General features: G+C 41.4%; 1 protein-coding gene across 1 annotated transcript in view; it reads left to right on the plus strand.

Moving 5' to 3' along the window:
* The first annotated feature begins 979 nt into the window (after positions 1 to 979).
* Positions 980 to 23778, plus strand: part of BMAL1 (basic helix-loop-helix ARNT like 1) — a 77665-nt gene continuing 54866 nt past the window's right edge. The window contains exon 1 of the mRNA XM_020797204.3: positions 980 to 1122. The gene's annotated coding sequence lies outside the window, so the exon portion shown is untranslated. The remainder of the gene's footprint in view (positions 1123 to 23778) is intronic.

Consider the following 23778-nt stretch of genomic DNA (forward strand, 5'->3'; position numbering starts at 1 on the left):
AAGATTTTTGAATTCTGACTACCAGAAATGAAAGGCACTCGGGCTCCTTCCATAGAAAAACCGGCTCCCTTTGTATCCCAAGGCTGCTTCCTTTTAGCAGGACGAGGACGGAAGAAGGAGCCGTTTCGGTGTCGTTACTGTTCGAGGCGTGGAAGTCAGAAATCCTCGCTAATCCACCGCGAGGCCCCTCGACACCTTCCAGTAGGACCCCCGATCGGTCTTTTCGCCTACAAATGCCTTGACGTATCCCGACTCCTTGGGTAATGAAGGAAAAGAGTATTTATTCAGAGGACGCGCGTCCTGTTCCGGCACGATTTTTCCCCTCAGGCCAGCCAGTTGCTCGGAGAAACGGATAAAGACTCGAGCAGGACGTACCGGGCACGGTCCTCCTTCCCGAAGCTCAGGCGACAGGGCAAGGAGGAAACACATCTCAAGGGGCCTTCCCGCGAGACCCGGCGCCCGGGAGGAAAATAAAACGCCCAGAGGCGCCAAACAGGAAAAGAGACGCCGCTCTCCCGACACCCCCACAGGCTGGTCGGGTTCTGACGAGCGCACCGCGCGCAGGGGACACTGGGGCTCAGCTCGGCGCCGCAGCAAACCTACATCCGGGTCCCGCCCGCTCTAAACAGGCCCTTATGCAACCGTTAGCAGCAGCAGGAGCAACAACAGGCCAGCAAGAACGGCCCGAGGACGCGCGCGCACCCGCGCCCGCCTCTCTCCACGGCCCCGCTCCTTCGCGCGCTTAACGCCCTCCCTTCCTGCCTGTTCGAGTCCTTTAAGCAAGCGGGAGCGTTATCCCCATCCCGACTCCTTTCACTCTGAGGCCGACGGTGCAGATTGGTCGGCATGGGTGGAAGGCGGGCCCTTTGGGCCCCCTTTTGGTTGGCCACTGGACAGCGGGGCTCCGGTAGGTGTTCTGCGATTGGCCAGGAGGCGGGCAGCGTCTCGGTGCGGGGGGAGAAGCCATTGGCTGGAAAGTAGGTTAGTGGTGCGACGTTCAGTGGCAAGCCAGGCGGAAAGTAGGTCAGGTACAGGGTCTGCTTGCACCGGGCGTCGATCCTTTCGCTACAGCTGTGGGGGGCCAGTGCCTGTGACCCCCCCGCGCGCGCCCTTCTCCATACGGTGAGGAACGGAGGTGCTGGGCGGGGGGGGGGGCGCAGCCCGGTTGGGGAAGGGAGGCAGGCAGGCAGGCAGGGGCGGTGGCAGTGACGACGACGGCGACGGAGGGAAAGGGTGAGAGAGGAGACCGTGGAGGAGGAGATCCCTGCTTCATGAGCCGTTGCAGGCAAGGGGGAATTCCTGTGGGGCGGGCCGTGGGAAAGGGGAGCCCCCGCGGGTCCCCGTCAGGGTTTGAGAGCGAGCGAGCTAGAGCGGGGTGCCTTTCCTCTGCGCTGCACATTGCTTCTGTGTTGTCCCTGTACAGGTGGGCGGAAAAGGGGGCTGGTGTGTGTGTGTGTGTGTGAGTGAGAGAGCGAAGATACAGTACTTGGGTTGTGTAGCTGTGCGTATGCCAACACGCGTGTGTACATTCATACGGCTGACTTTATCCCACAGGCGATGCCTCCATCCTAAAGGAGCGATAGCCGACCCTTCCGGATAGGGAGAGACTTTTATTCTCTGGAAGAAGGGGAAGCGGGAAGGAGGAGGGGGGTGGGTGTCTCTAGGTCAGTTCATTCAGATGGTCCCTCTGGACTGGGGAAAGAAGGGACCGGCTGTCTATGTGCATTCGTTTGCACTTAACGTTTGCATTCTCCCTCCCTTGCCTTTCTAGGCTGTGTCGCTGGAGTGCTCATTCAGGAAAGATAAGGAAATGGCATTAGATTAATTTCCTCTCAGGTAGAGAGAGCAGGAGCTGAGCCTGTTTACCCAGAGTTGTCCCTTTAAAAAAGAGAAAAGAACAAAGACTTGTCCTGTCAGTTCTGTGGTAGTTCTTACATCCTTTCCAGCATGGAATATAATTCATATTCCATCGCAGCGCCATTGTTTTTTAAAAATCGGAAAGAAAGTTGTTGGTACCCTAGTCTTGATTAAAACCACACTTGGCTGACCTATTTGCTGTACAGACACAGTTAATACTATGTATTAGTTTTTCACATAGTGGATGCAAGTCTAATCATTGTCTGGGAGAAAAAAGGTGAATGGAGAGGAAGTATTGTTTACTGGGGGAAAAGTCCTGATTACATTAGCTTCCATTAATCACACAAAGACAATTGGCCCCATTTTTTGGATGATGATGTGTTTTTTTTTTTTAATGAAGGAAGGTCTTGCGTGTACTTTTCACTATGTTCTTTTCTAACTTAGGTTTGTGAGCATGGTAAATAGTTTGATATTGCATTAAATGGGGGGTTGTTTAGCTCATAAATCTCAACTAGATGCTGGCTTAAGCATCAATGTCTTGTGTTTTTCCTTGTCCTTACTGAATGAGTATTCATTAAGCATATCTATGCTTCTAAAAGGCTTGTTACACGTGTCCTCATTTTAAGGATTGCCCCATTACTCCTTTAATATAACTTTGCTATCTTGCTTGATATGTAGTGATGAAATAGTTGGTGGTGGTCTTTTAGTGTAAGAGGATCACTCTGCTTAATGTTTAAAGAAAATCTGAATGACCTTTGGTGTACAAAAGACAAAAAGACATTCCTGATGAACTACAGTGTTAAATAGAGAGCTTTTGGAGAGGACATTTCAGTGCTGGAGCCAAAAGAAGGCAAAAACTTTCTAAACTTCTGGACAAATTATTATACAGTTACTGTACTGAATAAACTTTCATTGTAATGTTGTGTGAGTGCACAATTATCTTCAGTGGTTGTTTGGAAGCAAGTCTCACTATATTCATTGGTGTTTACTCACTTGTATGTTTGCTTAAGATCACAGCCAAATATTTATACATGTTAATCTGCATTGCAAATCAGATGTTGTATGCATTGCTATTCATGCAATAGAAATATGTTACATGTTTTTTGGGGGATTTTGGTTCTATTTGGCTGTGTCAGTAATAGATAAGTTAGTCATTTCTCCTGAATACTTTATTATGATCAACAGATCAGATGTGAATAACACAGAACAACCGCACAAGAATAAACAGAACCAATACAGCTATAATATACATTATGTGCAGCAGACTCTTAGGGGAACAAATTCCATAAATAATTGTTAGGAGTTTACCCCTACCCCCAGTTCATACATATTCATATATGCATACATACATGTATATATCTACAGGATTAAGGCACCATTTCTCGCCTGCAGACTAGTGCTGCTGCACAGAAGCTGGCCACTTTGATCGTTACTGATGGACATTGGTCTGCCAGCAGATAACATGTATAGTACTCATCATCTCTACTGGGGATGCTTTGCAAAATTGGACGAATAAAAGTGTCACGGATACCAGTATAGAAGGAGCAATACAACAGAACATGGCCAACCGTCTCCACCACGCCATCCTCACAAGGACATAAGCGCTCTTCATAGGGAATGTTCTTGTATCTGCCTTCCAGCAGGACTGAAGGTAGTTCATTAAACTTTGCTAATGTAGAAGCTTTTCTATATTTTGGAAGGGTCAAAATATTGAAATAGCTAGCAGGTAAAAATGCCTGACCATAATCTCTAAAGCCAGGATGGGTCATAGCTATACAGACATGGTATTGCAGCTCATTTTTTATTTATTTATTTATTTATTTATTTATTTATTTATTTAATTTTATTTTATTTATACCCCGCCTATCTAGACATTTCGACCACTCTGTGATTTGTTTGTGATTCGCTGGTGTAGTTCCTGTTTTGCTTTTTTATAGCCCATAGTCATTTCTCTAACATTGAGAAAATATGTTCACTTTGCATCTTAATTTTTGGTAATTTGCCTATTTTCTTTTCCAAGTAACATACCTGAACTGAGGTTTGGCTTATAAATAAAAGACAGCATTTGTATCTGCTTAATATTTTGAATAAGATATAAAACAGAAAACAGTATTTTAAAAATATTTCAGGCTATTTTAAAATTGATTTAGAATTTCCCAGGATTTAATTTCTAGCTCATTCTGAATTGTTTTTCGGGGGGAGGGGAGTATTTGCACTGGTAAAGGAAGTAGCATTAAATTAATATTTTTAATATTTAGCATTTGTGAAGTATCCTAAGGCGTGTTCAAAGTGCTTTATGTCACATCAGCTCAGCAGTTCTCACATTCCTTATCTTGTATTTTTTATTATTACTGTGTTGCAGATTAATTGGAAACTAAAAAGAGTAGTCTGCCTAATTCTCTGATTTTATGGCCAGGATATCTGAATGGTGAACTTCCTAATTCATAACTCTGCTTTGCAAAGTGTATTAACATGTGTTCTTACTTTCATAAATCTACAAGTTCTTCTGCATTTTAGAAATATATGCTGACATAATTGTGGGGCTCTATATTTACTTCAATTAAAAAAATTAAAAGCTGATATTTTCTAATTCAAGTAGTTGAATTATAGGTAACTTTGCATGTGGTACATAAACACAATGACCCGGGTTCTCTGTCTTATTTTAGATCATTCATGCTGTCCTTCATGTGCACATATATGAGCTTTTTAAAGGTAACTGCAGAAGATCCAAGAGGTTGTTTTGGTAGATGATTAGTTGAACTAGGAAGAGTGATTATGCAGTAAATGAGAGTACACATCAGGTCATGGAATAGGCTTGAGATTTCTTTCCAGAGGCTAAACCTGCAAGATTTGGAGGATGCTGTGATATTTTCTTCTTTCTGTAATATTCTGTTTGTCCAGAGAGAGAAAGAGAAATTCTGTTTATCATCAAAGAGGCAATGTAGCAATTAAAGTTGTTGTTGTTTAATCCTTGTCATGTCTGACTCTTTATAACCCCATGGACCAGAGCACGCCAGGCCCTCCTGTCTCCCACTGCCTCCATGGTCAAATTCATGTTGGTAGCTTTGGTGAGACTGTCCAACCATCTCGTCCTCTGTTGTCCCCTTTTCCTCTTGCCTTCACACTTTCCAGGGAAAGTGTTCTTCCTCCAAGCAAGCACACACAATTGAAGTTAGGTTCTTTTATAATATTGTTTGTGAGGTATTTATATAGAATGAAGCACACTCAAGTAGCTGCAACTTATTAAAGCACTGCTGAGATTCTACAAAGTCTCTTGGTCAAAATTACATCCAAATTAGTATGAAAAAAATCAGCTTTACTTGGAACTAAGAACTTACTTAAGTGTTTAAAATAAGAGCAAATGAACAAAACACTTTTCCTGGTAGTCCTTATGCAACATTACGGAAGTGATATCTTTAGTTTACAGATGGGGTAAAATTGGTGGTGTTCATATGGGTATTTACATTTTGTATGCAAAGCTAGATGAGTTCTTTAGCATTTCAAAACAGGACACACACATTTAGCAAGAAATGTAAAATTGTAAATCTGTGGACATTTACTTATCCCACTGAATTTGGAGGAACTCAGGAAAAATGTATATGATTGTGCTGATTAAAAAGTGTAAGTTAAGGATCATCCAGTGACAAAGTTCTGTGGGATAAGTCAATAAAAGTGGGTGCAGTGTTGAACTTTAAATAGGAAGCCAACTAATGCTTAATCAGTCTTCTAGTGCTGTGCTAACATGGCAAGGAATTCATGACCACAAAGTGCCTGCATTTATAAAAATGTTGTTCTGTAAATAGCAGGGTTATGGGGCAGAAGGCATTGTGTCTCGTCACTTATGCCACAGGCAAAATCTGGTAAGTGCCCACCATACTCATACAACCACATCCCACATAGCACTCACAATAGCAATAAGTGTGCTTGCTTGGAGGAAGAACATTTTCCCAGCAATAAAATATTGTGGTTTGAGTACCAAGAAAACATAGTATTCTGCAACAAAAACATTACATTTAGGGGGGATGTCTGAATACCATGCAGAAAAGCAGGTGTGTGTGCATGGTGTTACAAACTGATAATTTTAGATATTCATGCATTTGTTATTATCAGTGGCAACTATTTTCAAGAAATTGTGTTCAGGAATGGTATACAAATCCAAAAGTATCCAAGCACTTTGACTAGGATTTTTTTTTACTGTACAGTGACACTCATCCTAAAAAAATACATTTATTTGATTTAAAATAAGCATGGATTCTGGGTTACAGCCATAAATAATAATTAAAACAAAATACAAATACAACTGTAAAGGTGTTAAATTTTCTGCCTGTTTTACCTCAATTTTAGACTAAACACATATAGAAGAATAAATTGCAGTGCTTTAAAAATGTTTCTGGCTTGGAAAGAGTTAGAGTTTGTTTTGTGGTGTGCTGTAGAATACCTCTCTTTATATCAGATTCCCCAACCCTGTGCCCTCCAATTGTGTTAGACAATAGCATGGCAGTGGAGACTTAAAGGATTTTAATCTGTTACACCTCAGTGGTACCAGACTGAGGAAGGCTGGGGTTTTTTTTCCCTGTCTTTGGATTCTTTCTGAAAGAGATGGTTAATGTTGTTAAAACTGTGCTTTGGTGAGATTTGTGATTATATGGGGCATGTGCTGCCATCAAAACACGTCAGTCATGTTTAGAGGGTTTTGAGCACAGAACTAAAGGTCTGAAAGCATGCTTCACCAGATGTTCATAAAATGTTACTGTGCCTTATAGGCCGAAACTATAACATCACATCTATAAATCAAATTGCTTTGTTATAAAAGTATACTGTAGCAGTCAAAGGATACCCAGTGTGGTGTAACCAATACAATGACCAAACTGTTGGACCAAAATAACTGAAACTTGGTGGGATCACTCCTATGTCTGGAATACAGCAATTGAAGGATATAGATTGTTCAGAAAGAATAGAAAGACAGGTGGAGTTTCAGTATATGTAAAAAAGAAAATACATATTCCTGTAGAGAAATACAGGAGGAGGAGATTGGCTATCCCATTGAAAGCATCTGGATCAGTGTAGTTGGGGTGAAAAACAAAAGAAGCACGGCCGTTGGAATTTATTACCAACTGCTCAATCAAGGAGAGGATGTGGATGAAATTTTTGAAAAACAATTTGCAAGCATTTCAAAGAGACATGACATAGTAGTGATGGGATTTCAATTATTCTGATAGGGAGGCACGTTCTACCAAGTATGGCCCTTCCAAGAAATTCCTGCCTTCTGTGGCTTATAAATTTCTCCTACAAAAAGTAGAGAAAGAAACTAGAGGACTAGTTATCCTTGACTTGATTCTAACCAATAGAGATGACTTGGTGGAGGAAGTGACAGTAAGGAGAATTCTGGGCAAGAGTGACCATGTTGTACTAGAATTCTTGATTTCAAAGGAAACAAAAACAGAGCATAGCCACACATATATGCTAGATTTTAAAAGAGTAAATTTTAGTGATCTCAGAAGAAGGATATGTAAAATCCTGTGGCAGGCGATCCTAGCAAGAAATGGAGTCCAAAAATCATATAAGGCCATCGAGTCCAACCTCATGTGCAGTGCAGGAATACAAATCAAAGGATATCTACTACAAGGTGGTGGTTGTTGAAATTTCTCTTGAATGCCTCCAGTGGTGGTGCACTCAACACCTCTTGAGATAATTGATTCCATTACCATACTTATCTAAGGGCTTAGGAAGTTTTTCCTGTTATTCAACCAAAATCTGGCTTCCTGTAAAGATAAAGTTTCCCCTTGACAATTTGTCCAGTTGTGTCCAGCTCTAGGGGGCGGTGCTCATCTCCGTTTCCAACCCATAGAGCTAGTGTTTGTCTGAAGACTATCTTCCGTGGTCATGTGGCCAGTCCAACTAGACGCGGAACACCGTTACCTTCCCACCGTGGTGGTAACTATTTATCTACTCGGATTTTGCATTTTGCATGCTTTTGAACTGCTAGGTTGGCAGGAGCTGGGACAAGTGATGGGGGCTCACTCCGTCATGTGGATTCAATCTTATGACTGCAGGTCTTCTGATCTTGCAGCACAGAGACTTCTGTGGTTTAACCCGCAGCGCCACCACTTCCCACCTGGCTTCCTGTAACTTGAACCAATTGTTGCATGTCCTGTACTCTGGGATGATTAAAAAGAGATCTACCTGTCCTCTGTATGATAGCCTTTCAAGCATTTGAAAAATGTTAGCATATCTCCCCTTTTCTGAAGGCTAAACATGTCCATTTCTTTCACTCTTCCCTTATAGGGCTTGAAGGGTGGGAGCTTCTAAAAAAGGAAATGCTAAAGACACAACTACAAACAAATCCAACAAGAAAAAAGGTTGAAGACAGCAAACTAACTAACTAACTAACTAACTAACTAACTAACTAACTAACTAACTAACTAACTAACTAACTAAATAAATAAATAAATAAATAAATAAATAAATAAATATTTTTAAAATTAAAAAAATTAAAAAGGCCAGTGTGACTTCACAATAAGTTCAGAAAGGACCTGAAAACAAAAAAGAACATATGTGGAAGTGGAAGGAAGGGCAGGCCACAAAGTAGGGAGGAACTGCAGGGATGGCATTAGGAGGGCAAAGCTGAGAATGAGCTGAGGCTAGCTAGAGACACTAAAAGCATAGAAAAAGTATTCCTCAGGTATGTGTGTAGCAAAAGACCAAAACAAACAAACAAACAATCCAGTGGCTCAGCTACTCAATCCAGATGGAAAAAATGATAACAGAAGACATAGAAAAGGAGTGCTCATTTCCTATTTTAGCTCAGTCTTTTCCCAAAGGACATGCTACGACCAGACAAATGTGAAGTGCAGGAGGAGGGAACAAGATTGCAGCTGGAGATTGATAAACAAATAGTCAAGGAATACCATATTACCTTGAATAAATTCAAATCTCCAGGGCCAGATGGACTGCTTCCAAGAGTTTTGAAGTAGCTGACTGAAGAGCTCTCAGTACCCACTGTCTATTATTTTCTTGAAATCATAGGAAAATGGGAGAGGTTCCAGATGACCGGAGGAGGGCTAATGCTGTCCCTATCTACAAAAAGGGCAAAAAAGGAGGAACCTGGGAACTGCAAACCAGTCAGCCTGACAGCGGTTCCAGGGAAAATTCTGAAACAGATTATAAAGCAGTCACTATGCAAACACCTAGAAAACAAAGCAGTAATAACTTGAAGCCAACGCGGATTTGTCAAAAACAAATTCTGCCAGACTTATCTGATCTCAGTTTTTGATTGGGTAGCCTCCCTGATAGACAGAGGGAATGCTGTAGGTGTCATATTTCTTGACTTCAGCAAAGTTTTTTACAAAGTGCCCCATGATATTCTGATTAGCAAATTAACTAGGTGTGGGCTGGATAGAACAACTGACACAGTTGGCTACAGAATCTTATTTAGAGGGTGATAATTAATGGCTCCTTTTCACACTGAGAGAAGGTAACAAGTGGGGTACCCCCAGGCTCAGTCCAGGGCCCAGTTCAGGGGATACAAGGAATGCTAATCAAATTTGTGGATGACACAAAATTAGGTGGAATAGCTAGGTAAAGCTTGGCAACCTTTTCCATGCTGGCAACATGGGACCAATATTGCGTAGCAATATTGGGCCATTTCCTGGCTTTTTAAATCATGGGTACAGAAGTCTAATATCCCACATTCATAAACTATTTTTTAAAAGAATTGAATATCTTGGCTTTTTAAAAGGGGAGTTTAAATATACATGTGCTACCAACAAATTCAATCAGAAATTTCCCTCATATAGAATTACCCAGTGGTAGAGGATTCCAGAAGATGAGCATATGATCTGTACTATGATTACTGGAGAAGAGAAGTGAGAACTACTTAGATGAGCCTATAGTCCCTATGTGCCAAAATATTTTGAAGGGCTGTTTTGGACTTAATGAAATGGGGAAGCAAAGATATACAGCACATACAATGGGGAAGCATGCACATGGTTTAATCTCTTGTTTAAACTAATTTTGCCATTCCTGCTCCATCAAATGCAGACTCGGAAGCTATTTTTCAGTTTTAATTTCTTTCATTAGGGAAGCTGAGGAAGAGAAGCTGTATTGGACCAAAACCTCTATGGACATGTTGTGTGCATGTTTTCCAACATATCCCTTTGTTTTTTGAAATAATAAAAAAAGGAAGAGGTTGGAGTTATCAAAGAATGTAGGTGGAAACCAAGACCAGAATCATCTATACTATTTGAAAGGAAGTGAAACGCAGAGACAAAAATCAAGTCATTTGAAATGTGTTTGTACAGATACAAAAGACAGCCAGAAAAGCAGAAAAGTGAGTGCTCAATCAAGATAATCCTGAACTCTCAGTTGAGCAAAAATGAATAAAAATGAGCCTATCCTACTACACACATATAACGGAAATACAGAAGTGACTGGAATAGACTATATTGCTTGGAAAAGTGCAGTGGAGCAGAAGGAAAAGAGGAAGATCTAGCTCACCTTTTACCTTTAAAAAGACACAGAGTGGCTTACAACAATTAAACGACAGTATTATAGATTATTCAAAGTTCCAAACAGAGTAGTCCTAGAATGAGCTGGAATTTTTAGCATGTATACATCACTGAAACAGTGACGTCTATGTTGGCTTGGGCATGTTGTGAGAATGGCTGGTGGTCAGATTCCAAAAGATCTCCTGTATGGAGAATTAGTGCATGGAAATCTCCTCTGAGTGAGAGCACAGCTGCGATACAAGGATATCTGCAAGCGGGATCTGAAGGCCTTAGGAATGGACATCAACAGATGGGAAACTCTGACATCTGAGCATTCAGCCTGGAGGCAGGCGGTACATCATGGCCTCTCCCAATTTGAAAAGACACTTGTCCAACAGGTCGAGGCAAAGAGGCAGTCACGAAAGCAACAAAATCAGGGAGCTGAACAAGAGACAGACTTTGTTTCCAGTGTGGAAGGAATTGTCACTCTTGAATTGGCCTTCTCAGCCACACTAGAAGCTGTTCCAAGTCCTCCATTCAGAGCACATTACCATAGTCTCTCGAGACTGAAGGATGTCTAATCTAAATCTAATTATAGATTATTAACAATGAGCATGTAATACTAAAGGGATCAATGGATACAATACCCAAAAACATTAACAGCTTGCTTATGGAAGGACAGGAAAGATGGGCCTGCCTATCCTCCTGTGGGAGAGACTTCCAGAATTTGGGAAAGGCAGTAGATGGACCAGCAGGATAGCAAACCTGGGGACATACCATATGTCTCCATAAAAGCTGTTATGGTCGTAGCTCAAGGGGAAAAAACATACTTTTAAAATCTTGGTCTGTCTAGCAAAAAACATGAGCAACATCAGGTACATCATATACTGTACCTCCAACACAATTTAGGTATTGAAAAGAAATATACAGTACATGTTAGTCATCTGTAAATGTTCCCTTCATGAGATGGACTCAGTAAAGGAAAGAACAGGTGTCAGCTTCCAAGATCTGAGTAGAACTTAATGGAAAAAGACAATATTGCTAAGAAGGGGTAGGAGGAGCAGGAGGAGAGGAGAACCCAATGTGAGATGCTGTTGGTTTTCAGGATCTGACCAAAGATCTTATTGATTGGACATTTTGGAAGCCAGTAACTCATATAGAGTGAGAAAGGTGTGGGGGAAGGTTTACCTCCTTTCTGTCTCCCTAACCTTAATCCCTTCTCTCCTCATGCTGCAGCTGTCCTTGGCTGCTGCTGCTTCTGTCTCTTTACTTACAAGTAAACAGGGTAAAATTTGCTTTGAGATCATCACCAGTCACAAAACAAAAAGTAGTTCATTTATATATTTAATTATTTAAAATATTTTAGCTCACCTTTTACCTTTAAAAAGACCCCGAGTGGCTTACAACAATTGAGATAGTATTATAGATTATTAACAATGAGCATGTAATACTAAAGGGATAAATGAATGCAATACCCCAAGACATAAACAGCTAGTTTACGGAAGGACAGGAAAGAAAGGGCCTGCCTAGCCTCCTTTGGGAGAGACTTCCAGAATCAGGAAGAGGCATTAAGATGGACCAGCAAGGTAGCAAATCTGGGGACATACCATGTTTATCAAATATTAGACCTAAGCGGAAAATTAAGTCCAAGTATGATTTTCCAGGATGCTTGTAATATAAGCCCTACCCCCAAAATAAGCCCCAGTTAAGTGAAACCCTGCCGTCCACCATTGTGCAGCAACCAGAAAATGACATGACTGTAAATAAAACATCCCCTGAAAATAAGCCCTAGTGCATTTTTGGAGCAAAAATTAATATAAGACCCTGCCTTATTTTTGGGAAAATATGGTAGTTCTGTATTCAACTGTTACCCATACTATAGTAGATCAGTTTTGAATGGATCAGCCAAACCATATAAAAATCCTAAATTGGAATCAGCTTAAAGTGACCCTAATAAGACTTTCAAGGTAAGTGAAATATTTATGAAGTGGTTTTACCACTTTTACGCCGCCCCCCCCCCCGTGAGTTTCCATGGCTCATTAAGGATTCAAATTCAGACTTCTTTAAGTATATTCTGCTCACTACACCACACTGGGTATCAAAAGTGGATATATTTCTGAGTAAAAGCCTGATGTTAACTATGGTGGAGGGGGAATTCTGGAAGTCTTAGGTCGAAGAAGCAATTTTCCCCGAGCTCTGCCCATAACACCCCATAATAGGAGACTCTCCTTCATCACACCATGCCTTCTTTCTTTCACACTGAAGGCCATGGCAGAGTTAAAAGTGACAGGCACCTGTTCTTGGGGGAAATTGGAGACCCATTCTGATTGGCCAGAATGCTGTGTTATGCAAATATCAGAATTCTTAGAAGATCTGTTTCTGCACAGGAGTTAAACAGTGCTATTTTCTGTTTTAAAAAACCATAACTCCAAAATCCTTTGCCGAAATGTCCCCACATTTAGCACAGAGAAAGAGCAGACTTTCTGTTACATACATGCCAAATTTGGAGCTGATTTGAGGTCCAGTTTCATCATTAACATTTTTTTTTGTTTGGGGCACTTCTGTTTTTTTTTAATTTGCTTTACGGAGTGTTGAATACTGCTAACACACAATATATTGGCACCAATGATGTAGTACATGACCCCATAGACAAAGCATTTGGCATAGTAGTACCTATCTTCTATCTGACATAGTAACCAATCATGTCATCATTCAAAGATAGCATTTTGGTTAAGAAAATGCCTGCAGTTAGTTGTTCTGATAAAGAAAGTATGCTGATTGTGCAAGTGCACTAATCCTGCTTGGAAGGTGGATTTCTTCATAGGCAGCTCATGGACTGAGCAGGAAGCTCATCCCATGATTTGGGGGGAGACCGCCACCTGCTTGGGCCATGAGCTATATATGGTGTTAACCACAGTTCTGGGAGGTTGAATTAAGCATGTTGACATCTTACTAATTAAATGTATGTACTGTATACTGAGATACCTACCCAGTGTGTTGTACTGGATAGTGTGATGGGTTAGGACTCAGAGGCCTGGGTAAAAATCCCCACTTAGCCATGGAAACTCGCTGGGGGTGTGGAACTGGTAAAACCACTCCTTAAATGTCTAACTTACTTTGAAAGCCCTATTTGGATCACTGTAAGTTGGTTCTGACTCAATGGCATATAACAACATGCTGTAGTGCATGATGAGCTTCTGTGGAACGTGGGAAGCTACTGGTTTAATAAATGGAATGGTAGTAGCTGCAGGACTGAAAAAAAAGTGTGCCGAAGTTCTTTCAAGACCTCCTAGCCAAATTAGACAGACTAGGCTAGATTGTTAAAGCATGAGTTGCTATAAGCCAGCTTCTTAATGTTCAGTGAAAGAATCTGTATTTTTGTTGTATTTTTCTAATGTGTTTGTAAATAGTTGGTGGAAGGTTGAGGTACTTGGGCAAGAAGTCATATTCAGAGATAGGTATGGTTCTGTTTGGAACTTTGTGATACAGTATTTATTCAGTTTATAGTGAGAAACATAAATCAGCCACTATATGATAATTGTGGATCAGTAGCATAATATCTAGGATACTAAAAGTAGAACAAGCATGTTTCTGACCTATGCTGTAAATCTGTGGGAGAACGTCATCTCCTTAGCAGTGCTTTGAGTGACAAATAATACTTGAAATTGGCATTGAACTCTGTAAAATCTTTAACGTTGGAGCCAAAAATGTGTAAAACTGTAAAAATAGTTGATAAATTCTCCCTCATTCCCCCCTTTTCTTATCAGTGTGTAATGTTGCATTAATTGTGTCCTAAAAGATTACTTTAAAATAACAAGCTATTTCCAGTAATCTTTTTTCATATGCAACTGCAATGTCTCTTAGTTGCCATACACAGATTTAGTAACCTTTCCAGTCTCCTGCTATTTGAGAAGCTTGGTATTTAGAGTCGTAACATCTGAGATGTTTCCAGGTCAGCTGCAGAAGCTGGAACAGCTTGTGATATTGGTTTGATGCCACATTGTAGTGTGTTGGGGTAATTTCTAGTAGGAATGATGCCAATAGGCTACTCCTAGAGCAAACACTATTGCCTGTGAATGACATATCCTATTCTAAAGCTCTTGTAACTCCATTCACAGTTCACTGAAGCTTATTCACAACCTAGTCATACATTGATAGCCCAATTCTGTGTATGTTTATTCAACAGCAAATCCTTTGATTTGAATGCCACTTTTCCACCTCCCTTTTGCAACATTACATGTGCTGGTTTCATTGAAACTTTCTAACAGGTGCCTAAAACATCGCCTAAGTAGTATTGATTTTTTTTATTTTTGCTTCAGTAAAATGACAGCAGATGTGAGCTAATCAATATAGACATGCAGCAGTAAGCTTACTTAAGACTGAAGTCCTAAGTATACTTAGTGCGAAGCTGCAATGGAGTTGGTAGCTTTGTCTTGTTTTCTCTCTCTTTTTCTTAAAGTACAGTACACACAGGACCAATGAATTTGATTAGCATCTGTGCACATGCATTTAACCTATTTTCTGAATAAATGATGTGAGCTTCTTTTTCTGGACCGATTTCCAAATGTGTAGGAGACTCCAAGGCACTAATGCTGCTGGACCAAGTTTAGAAAGAAACAAATGCTCTAGTTGTAAACTCCATTCAACCGAGAGTAGTCATACCAAGCCTTCAGGGTGGAAAATGGCAAACATTTGTCATGAAATCCAAAATCATTCTGTTTACCCAAGCTATCCAGAAAAAAAAAACGTGTGTTTGGGGGCAAGTAGAGTATTTTGGCACCTTCAGTGTTGAACTCATGGAGGTCTAAGAGGCTAGTGATACAGCATTTATTGAATGGGAAACAGAAAAATCCACAAATAATATTGGCTAGATTCTCAGTGTAGTGTAGTGGATAAAGTGATGGACTGGGACTCTGGAGAATAGGGTTCAAATTCCTGCTCAGCCATGGGAACTCACTGGTGGAGTAGAACTGGTAAAACCACTCCTTAAATATCTCACTTACCGTGAAAGCCTATTAGAGTCACTACGAGTATATGTTGGTGCCAGCTTGATGGCACAGAACAAACAGAGAAAGATGTTGAAGTTATGTGTAGTTAAAGTAAAGTTCCAAGATGAAGAACTGCAAACTTGAACAAGCAGTTTCTGCCATGGTGGTAACATGTTTTACTTCAAGATATGTAGAATCAGTTTTTCTCCTTTTCTATAGACAAAGTGCTGCCATTCACTCACTGAATTTTTCATTGACTTTTGTCAAAGCACGTATCTTCTGTTCTGGGTGGGAATAGAAGCAGCCAGAAACATGGCAATGCTCATTTCAGAAAAGCTGGGTGAAACATTAAGGGGACGCGTTGGGTGAAACAAGTCAGTTGATACTAAACTGTTTATAGAACCTGTGTTGTTTGACGACATGAAATTGTTTTGCTCCTATTGAGCCATTCCTACATGTGTAGATGCATACATGAGACTAACTCAGATGTGCTGCTCCAGTCTACCAGCCACCGAGAGTAGGGTTACCTATCAGGGTAGAATTGATTTACATCATGATTTAAATTTTAAAAAATCAGATTTGTTCACAGTTTGAATTTTAAAATGATTTTTATTCAAATTGTGATTTTTATCCACCCTGTTGCCTATGTTGATGTTCTGTCTGTATTAACATTTGGATCAGCCTTTCAAGAAATGTGTAGATAACTCTTCTCAAATTAACTTTTGCTTCTGAAGTTTTTAAGACAATGGAAGTGTTTGTGATTTTCCCAGAGACTTATAGAAAGAGGTATGATTGATCTATTTAGAAATCATGCTCTTTATTGACTTTTCGGAGGCTGACAAAATGTAGCATTTTGTCTGTATTATTAGGTTCAAAACTTTTTTTTTTAAAAAAACTTATTGAGAAGCTCTTGGAGAGATTTTTTAAAAAGTCATACACTTAACCCAAAGATCTTGGAATATCAATGTATGTGAGACAAGAAACAAGAGAGATATCCCACTCAGTGGAGAGCTGTCCCTCCTCCGTACCGAAGAGAAGGAGATACAAACGTAACCTATCACAGTGCCCAAAAAGCAGACAGAAACAGACGGGCTAGAAAGAGAGATACAAAGGGTGGCTTTCGAAGAGGCTCAGGGAGAAACATTGGGAAAAGACCGGAAGAAGAGGGTGGAGTTTGAGGCGGGAACAGCGGAGATAAAAAGAAAGGAAGGTCAGTTACCACCAGGCTGGGAGTGGGTATGGATGGAGGATCTCTAGACTGGGGCATGGGAGAGGTTAGGAGTGCCCAAGGAAGAGGCTGATTATATGAGGAGAAGAGACGTACCACCCAGACCTTCATATTGGGGAGAGGCCAAGGCAAGAGTGGAGAAAGAGGCTGAGAGAAGAAAAGGAGAAAGTTGAGAGAGAAAGGAAAGAAAGGTTAAAATGGAGGATAAACGAGATGAGGAGGTAGGGTTACAGGGAGGACCCTGGAAGGACCCAGCACCCAAAGGACGCCCATTGTGGAATGACAGCCAGGATGATGAAACCATGCCCTTGTTAGGACAGAACATAGCCGCCAATGTCTTTACAAATTGGCCGGGTCCATGGAATACCTGTGAGAGAAACCCATTCCTTAATGATGACTGGAAACCCCTTCAAGACCCATTGTCGGAAGGAGAAAAGCATTGGAATCATGTTATGGACACTTGTTACTTTTTAAATACTCCAGTAAATATTTTACCTGTGTTGAAACAACAAAAATCTCCTGATTTCTTTGAAGCAAGTAGGGAGCCCAAAGTTGAACCCTCACAATGTAGAGTTACAAAATTTTCAACAGTGTGATGGGATATAGTTGGAAAATAAGTCCACAATGGAGGCAGTTTTATATGAAGCCAGGTTGCAGGCAGTTCTTTCTGCCATGGAGCAAAAATTGATAATGATTTTGTCTTTTACACATATAAAACAAAAATGTGCAGTGCTTTGCCATCTTCATCACATAAAAGTTAGTCAGTGACTAGAATCTATTGCCCCTTCATGGATTGTTGCCTTGTCGTGGCGAAGGGGCTTGAGTAATTCAGAAAAGCTATGGGCTATGCCGTGCAGGGACACCCAAGACGGACAGGACATAGTGGAGAGTTCCGACTAAACGCAATCCACCTGGAGTAGGAACTGGCAATGCCACTCCAGTATCTCTGCCAAGAATGCCCCATGATCAGAAACAAAAGGCTAAAAGATATGACGCTGGAAGATGGGACCCTCAGGTCGGAAGGCGTCCAACATGCTACTGAGGAAGAGCGGAGGACAAGTACAAGTAGCTTCAGAGCTAATGAAGTGGCTGGGCCAAAGCCGAAAGGACGCTCAGCTGTGGACGTGCCTGGAAGTGAAAGGAAAGTCCAATGCTGCAAAGAAAAATACTGCATAGGAACCTGGAATGGAAGATCTATGAACTTTGGGAAGCTGGAGGTGGTCAAACAGGAGATGGCAAGAATAAACATCGACATCCTGGGCATCAGTGAACTAAAATGGAAGTGAGAGATGGACCATAAAGAAAGCAGACCACCGAAGAATTGATGCCTTTGAATTGTGGTGCTGGAGGAGACTCTTGAGAATCCCCTGGACTGCAAGGAGAACAAACCTATCAATTCTAAAGGAAATCAACCCTGAGTGCTCACTGGAAGGACAGATCCTGAAGCTGAGGCTCCAGTACTTTGGTCATCTCATGAGAAGAAAAGACTCCTTGGAAAAGACCCTGATGTTGGGAACGTGTGATGGCAAGAGGAGAAGGGGACGACCGAGGATGAGATGGCTGGACAGTGTCTGCAAAGCAAGAAGAGTCGGACACGACTAAACGACAAAAATGAGGGTCTATTGGGATTTACCCTAGTAGCAGGGGTCTACAAACTGCAGCCTATGGGCCACATCCAGCCTTCTTTGCCTTTTTGTGGGAATGTGTACACACTCGTCTTCCTTCGGCCCTCAAAAATGTGGAGTACGTATATATGATGTGGCCCTCATGCTGAAAAGTTTGCCCTAGAACAGTGGTCCCCAACCTTGGGCCTCCAAATGTTCCTGGACTTCAACTCCCAGAAATCCTGGCCAGCAGAAGTGATGATGAAGGCTTCTGGGAGTTGTAGTCCAAGAACATCTGGAGGCCCAAGGTTGGGAATCACTGCCCTAGAACAAGTGAAATCATGTAAAATTGTGGTAGTAAAATAAAGTAATGATTCTGGTTCATGCACCAGTGCCTTATTTAATAGCTACAGTTTGCTATGCAATTTCACTTACTGGGATTCTGGCTAGTGTATTGTGACTCATCATGTGGGTGAGATGGGTCAATATAGAAGAGCAGTGTCATTTGAAGGAGGAAGAGACAGTTGTTTCCACCCATATCCCTTTGTTTCAAACCAAATCTGATTGTCAAGAGTATATATTTCTAGCCAACTCATAATTCCTAAACGTTATGTGACTTTTGTAAACAATAAAGTAGGTCTTTTTGCTGGGTGCACATGCTAATTTCCTTGCTCAAACATAGTTGAGGCTGATGTGATTTCTTGTTGACAGAATTATTGTAAGGATATTTAATAGCAAATGCTTTTCAAGTACGTTCCTTCTTTCCAGTTCAAATTGAAGTGGCATCTTTTTCTTCACTACCTCTAATTATGATGGCACCACACTTGGATGGGTGGGAGGGAGGAAGGGATGGACAGACTTTGTAGATGAGAAGAATAAAGTACAGCAGTCTCAGAAAGTAGAGAGAGAGAAAGAAAGAAAGGGAAAAAAGAGAGAGAGAGCACTTCTAGGCACAAGGATCCTGCCAGTGACGCTGACATTCTGGAGCTGTTCCATCTTTTTTCCTTGATAGATTTTCTTTGGTGAAAAAGGAGGAGGATGAAAAAAATGGGAAAACATAGGAGAGGTGAAAACTGGAGATGCTTTCTAGATTTCCTGTAAGCATCTGTAGGTAAATTAGAAATTTTCATTTTAAAAAACACACCCGTCACCCTGAAAGCAGCCAGGTGTTTACGTTTTTTGAGGAAGGAGAGAAAGAGTTAATGAGAGGCAATAGTTAATGAGAGGCAATAGTGTGGCAGAAAGAGAGGAAAAGGAAAAAATTGGAAAGCCAGAGACACAGAGAAAGAAATGAATGGGTGTTAATATATGTAGCAGCACTTCTGTTTCTCAGGCCAGGAGTCGTGTCAGTGGACATGGGACAGAAAAAAAATACTGTCATAACATTTTGCTGCTGGTGTGATTGTGCTTTCAACAATACATGTTGTGTGTGGATTCCTGCTTTATTTTAGGAGAACACGTTTTATACTTTGCCACTTACTGTGCTGGGGGAGCAAACAGGTGACTTGGTAAGCACATGGATGTGGCTTAGTGAAGCAGAGGAAATTCAGGTAGCAGGAGGGATATAGTCCTTTCACAGTTCCCAGAATGTGCTGGCTGGGAGATGATGTGAGTCCTGTGGAAACTTGAAAGCTAACAAATATAGTTCTGGATAGCTCAGCGGTTTAGCTCTCTGGCTGAGGAGTTGGGAGTTTGATTCCCCACTGTTGCTTCTTGACAAGGCATGGAATTGATGATCCATAGGGTCCTTTCCATCTTTACAGTTCTAAGAAATTGTTGTTGTCACGGTTGTTCTTCTTCTCTTCCTTCTTCCTTCCTCCTCCTCCTCCTCCTCCTCCTTCAATTTGCTACAGCACACATCTAAAGAACATTTCTTAAATTCTTTCTGCTCTTCAGAATAGCCCACCCATGTAAATTATTTGCTGTTATGCCTATATTTTCTGGAACCATTTTGGGACTTACTTATTGCCAATGTGGATTCAGACTTATTTGTTGTTTTTAACGGTAAGATTCAGTGTTAAGCTCATTATCTTCATCAGGGACAGTTAATCACAGCAAGTGCAGACCTGCATTTTCTTACAAGAGACAAATCTATCCATTTTGTCTTGTGCCCTATATGTAAAATAAACAATTAGACAGCATGTATTATAATCAATAGATAATTATTTGTGTAGAGGAATAGACACAATGGCCAAAACCCTGTTGTCGTAACTTTGTGCAAGATAACCTGGATGGAGGGCAGGAAACATTTAATTTAAGGTTATTCAAAGCTTCCTATAGAAAATTACGATAGCATGACATGAAGTTGATTCTGACATATGATGGCCCTTTCTAGAGTCTTGTAAGTGGAGCATGCACAGAGGTGGTTTACCATTCCGTTCTTCTGATACCACCCAAGGCCACACAGGTTTATTCTTCTCCCAGGAGCCACAGTATGCAATCGAACTCCCATCCTTTGGCTCTGCAGCAAGATGCCTAAACCACTGAGTTATCCAGCCAGCAAAGCTTCCTAGCTGCTTCATTTTTAGGTTCTGATGCTTCCTGGGGCTCCCTTTTGCCCAGGAGAAACCTTGGGTCAGATGGAGAGGGGGCTTTCATAGTAAAAAAATTGCATACTGTTAAAGGTTTTACCCTGTGCCCCACAGCTCCCAAATGCTTCCTAGGAAACTTTGGAACCTAAAGAAGATGGGAATATGAAGCTTTCAATTATCTTACCTTAAATGCTTCCTGTGCCCGGTCTGGATTTCACTAGTTCAGTGTTATGCAACAGTATTTTGCTCAATATTGTACAGTATATGCTGGTTATCTTTGAAATTATAAATGAGCAATGCCAGAAGTCACCTAAATGTACTGCTTCTGTGTAAGTAGATAATTTTTTCCACTTGCCAATAAGCATAAGCTGTCTGCATTATTTATTCTCTTTCATAGGGAAATTCTGTGGTGGGCTTTTTCTCATTGTGAGGAACTAGAAAAAAATCAGAGTCTTGTTTTTGTCAGAGCACAGCTGTAATGTTTTAGATGTTTGGAAGTATCAAATTTGTTAAGGAACAGATTACACATATGTTGTCAAATACTTTACATTCCGACTAACAGCCTAGTTTGGCAACACGTATAGTGTTGCCAAATTCTGTAACTTCTGTTGACACATTCTGTAACTTGTAAATGTGCAGCCCCCTTGTGATTTTTAATGCCTTGAGTTGCAGCATGGACTACTGTAGCTGAAAATACCTAAAAGATACATGCAGGTATAACAATGTCTCCCTAATTTTTCAAATCGCAGCCCCATTTTATAATAACCAAGGAACCTGTTATTTGCCACCAAATTTGCATAAAAAGCATTTTGGTGGGTTAAAGAAAATAATTAAAATCGATTTTTCAGAATATAATTCTAACCTAATATTTAATATTCTTGCATTTGGGCAAGACATCAAAAAAACTAAAATCATGGCCACTGGTACCATCACCTCCTGGCAAATAGAAGGGGAAGATATGGAGAAAGTGACAGATTTCACCTTCTTGGGCTCCACGATCACTGCTGATGGTGACAGCAGCCACAAAATTAAAAGACGCCTGCTTCTTGGGAGGAAAGCGATGACAGCATCTTAAAAAGCAGAGACATCACCTTGCCGACAAAAGTCCAAATAAATAGTCAAAGCTATGGTTTTCCCTGTAGCGATGTATGGAAGTGAGAGCTGGACCATAAAGAAGGCTGACCACTGAAGAATTGATGTTTTTGAATTGTGTTGCTGGAGGAGACTCTTGAGAGTCCCCTGGACTGCAAGGAGAACAAACCTATCAATTCTAAAGGAAATCAACCCTGAGTGCTCACTGGAAGGACAGCTCCAATACTTTGGCCATCTCATGAGAAGAGAAGACTCCCTGGAAAAGATGCTGATGTTGGGAAAGTGTGAAGGCAGGAGGAGAAGGGGACGACAGAGGATGAGATGGTTGGACAGTGTCATCGAAGCGACCAACATGAATTTGACACAACTCCGGGAGGCAGTGGAAGACAGGAGTGCCTGGCGTGCTCTGGTCCATGGGGTCATGAAGAGTCGGACACGACTTAACGACTAAACAACAAAATGGTCAAGAAGCTTCAAAATTTGTGGCTTAGTGTTTGTTGCCCCCAGCAGTCCCTTAACAGTCTCTCTCTCTCTCTCTCTCTCTCTCTCTCTCTCTGTGTGTGTGTGTGTGTGTGTGTAGGTAATGAGAGTGGGTTAAAATTTAGTTTTACTGGGGAAAAGCACATTTTTCCTCAGGGAGGGAACCATTGAGTTTTTCACCTTTGCTGCAGGTGTTGGCTCCATGTCCTCTTCCTCCTCATCCATTCTCCTTAAGATGCTGGCAATGGCGTGCAGTTCAGCTTCTGCTTCCTTTCCTCAATTAGTATTTCCGCCCTTCTCCCTCCAGCCTGCCGCTGCCTTTTTGCCTCTCAATTCTTCTGCAGCTGGCCTGGCTCACAGGGTCCCACCTCTTACTCCTCCCTCTGCCAGTCCCCCACCTCAGCCAGCCAGCCAGGCAGCCAGCCAGCTGACAGAGCTGAGGTGGAGCTGCCACCACTATGACCATGAGCCCCTTAGACACGTGAGAGCCCCACAGGAGGAAGTGAAGATTGCTCGGTTGGGGGGGGGGAGTAAAAGCAATGGATAGGCAAACCCATGCTTCAAGGGGTGGGGAGACTAGTCAAACAGCCAAAAAGGAAGAGAAGAGGAATGCACTCTGATTGTTGAGTGGGTCATTGGCTGGGGAGGTAAGGTGTGACCTGTGGTGCTGTGCATACGAACCAGCACGAACCTTCAAACTGAGGTTTTTGCCCATCTCTAATCTTGAGCTAGTTCTGAAACTATTGCCTCGCTTCTGTTGTGATGCTATCAATAGTGAAGGCCCTCTTCTTTGTGATGTGGACCCAATGTACTTAAGAGTGGTTTCTCCAATAATATTCCTGAAGATCATTGGCTACAACTCTGTGGTTTGTGCAATCCAGCATTTACAAACCAGGATGTCAAAATACCGGTACACTCTGAAGTGATTTGCATAAGCAGTTTTCTATATTCAGATAAAACAGAGAACTGCTTTGTTTTATAAACTGTGATTGCAAACTGCTTCTCCCTTTGCATGTGTGAAGGAGAGGAAGCAGTTTGTTGGTATGCCGCTTGCACCTAATCAGTCCGTTAACTAACTATAGCTTATTACCGTATCTCAGCTGGGCTTATGTTTCTTTGAAGGTGAGTGCCAGAACTTTTCGTTCTGATTTTCAAATTATGTGACTGCATTAGGTTAAATCAAACTGTACTTGGTTGTATCATGCCATTGTTTGTTAAAATTAAGTTTTGTTAGTGGGAAGACCTCTATAGGCATCAAATGCAGATCTCCTTCACTGTACCTGTGGTTTGATCCAGTAAGACTTTGCTTGTACAATGTTGATCTGTACAGGTGTCATTGTTCAGGTCTTACAGTTTTGACCAGAGTATATGCATACAACAGACATGCAGCTCTTTATGAGCTGATAAAGAATCCCTGGGGTCAGCAGTGGAGGTAGTTGAAAAATCTTCTGCCTGAGGCTTCGGAGTCATGTACCCAGTCATTTCAGACAGTATTGGTCTGGGTGGATCTGT

This window comes from Pogona vitticeps, chromosome 1, assembly GCF_051106095.1.
Source record: "Pogona vitticeps strain Pit_001003342236 chromosome 1, PviZW2.1, whole genome shotgun sequence".
Classification (NCBI taxonomy): domain Eukaryota; kingdom Metazoa; phylum Chordata; class Lepidosauria; order Squamata; family Agamidae; genus Pogona; species Pogona vitticeps.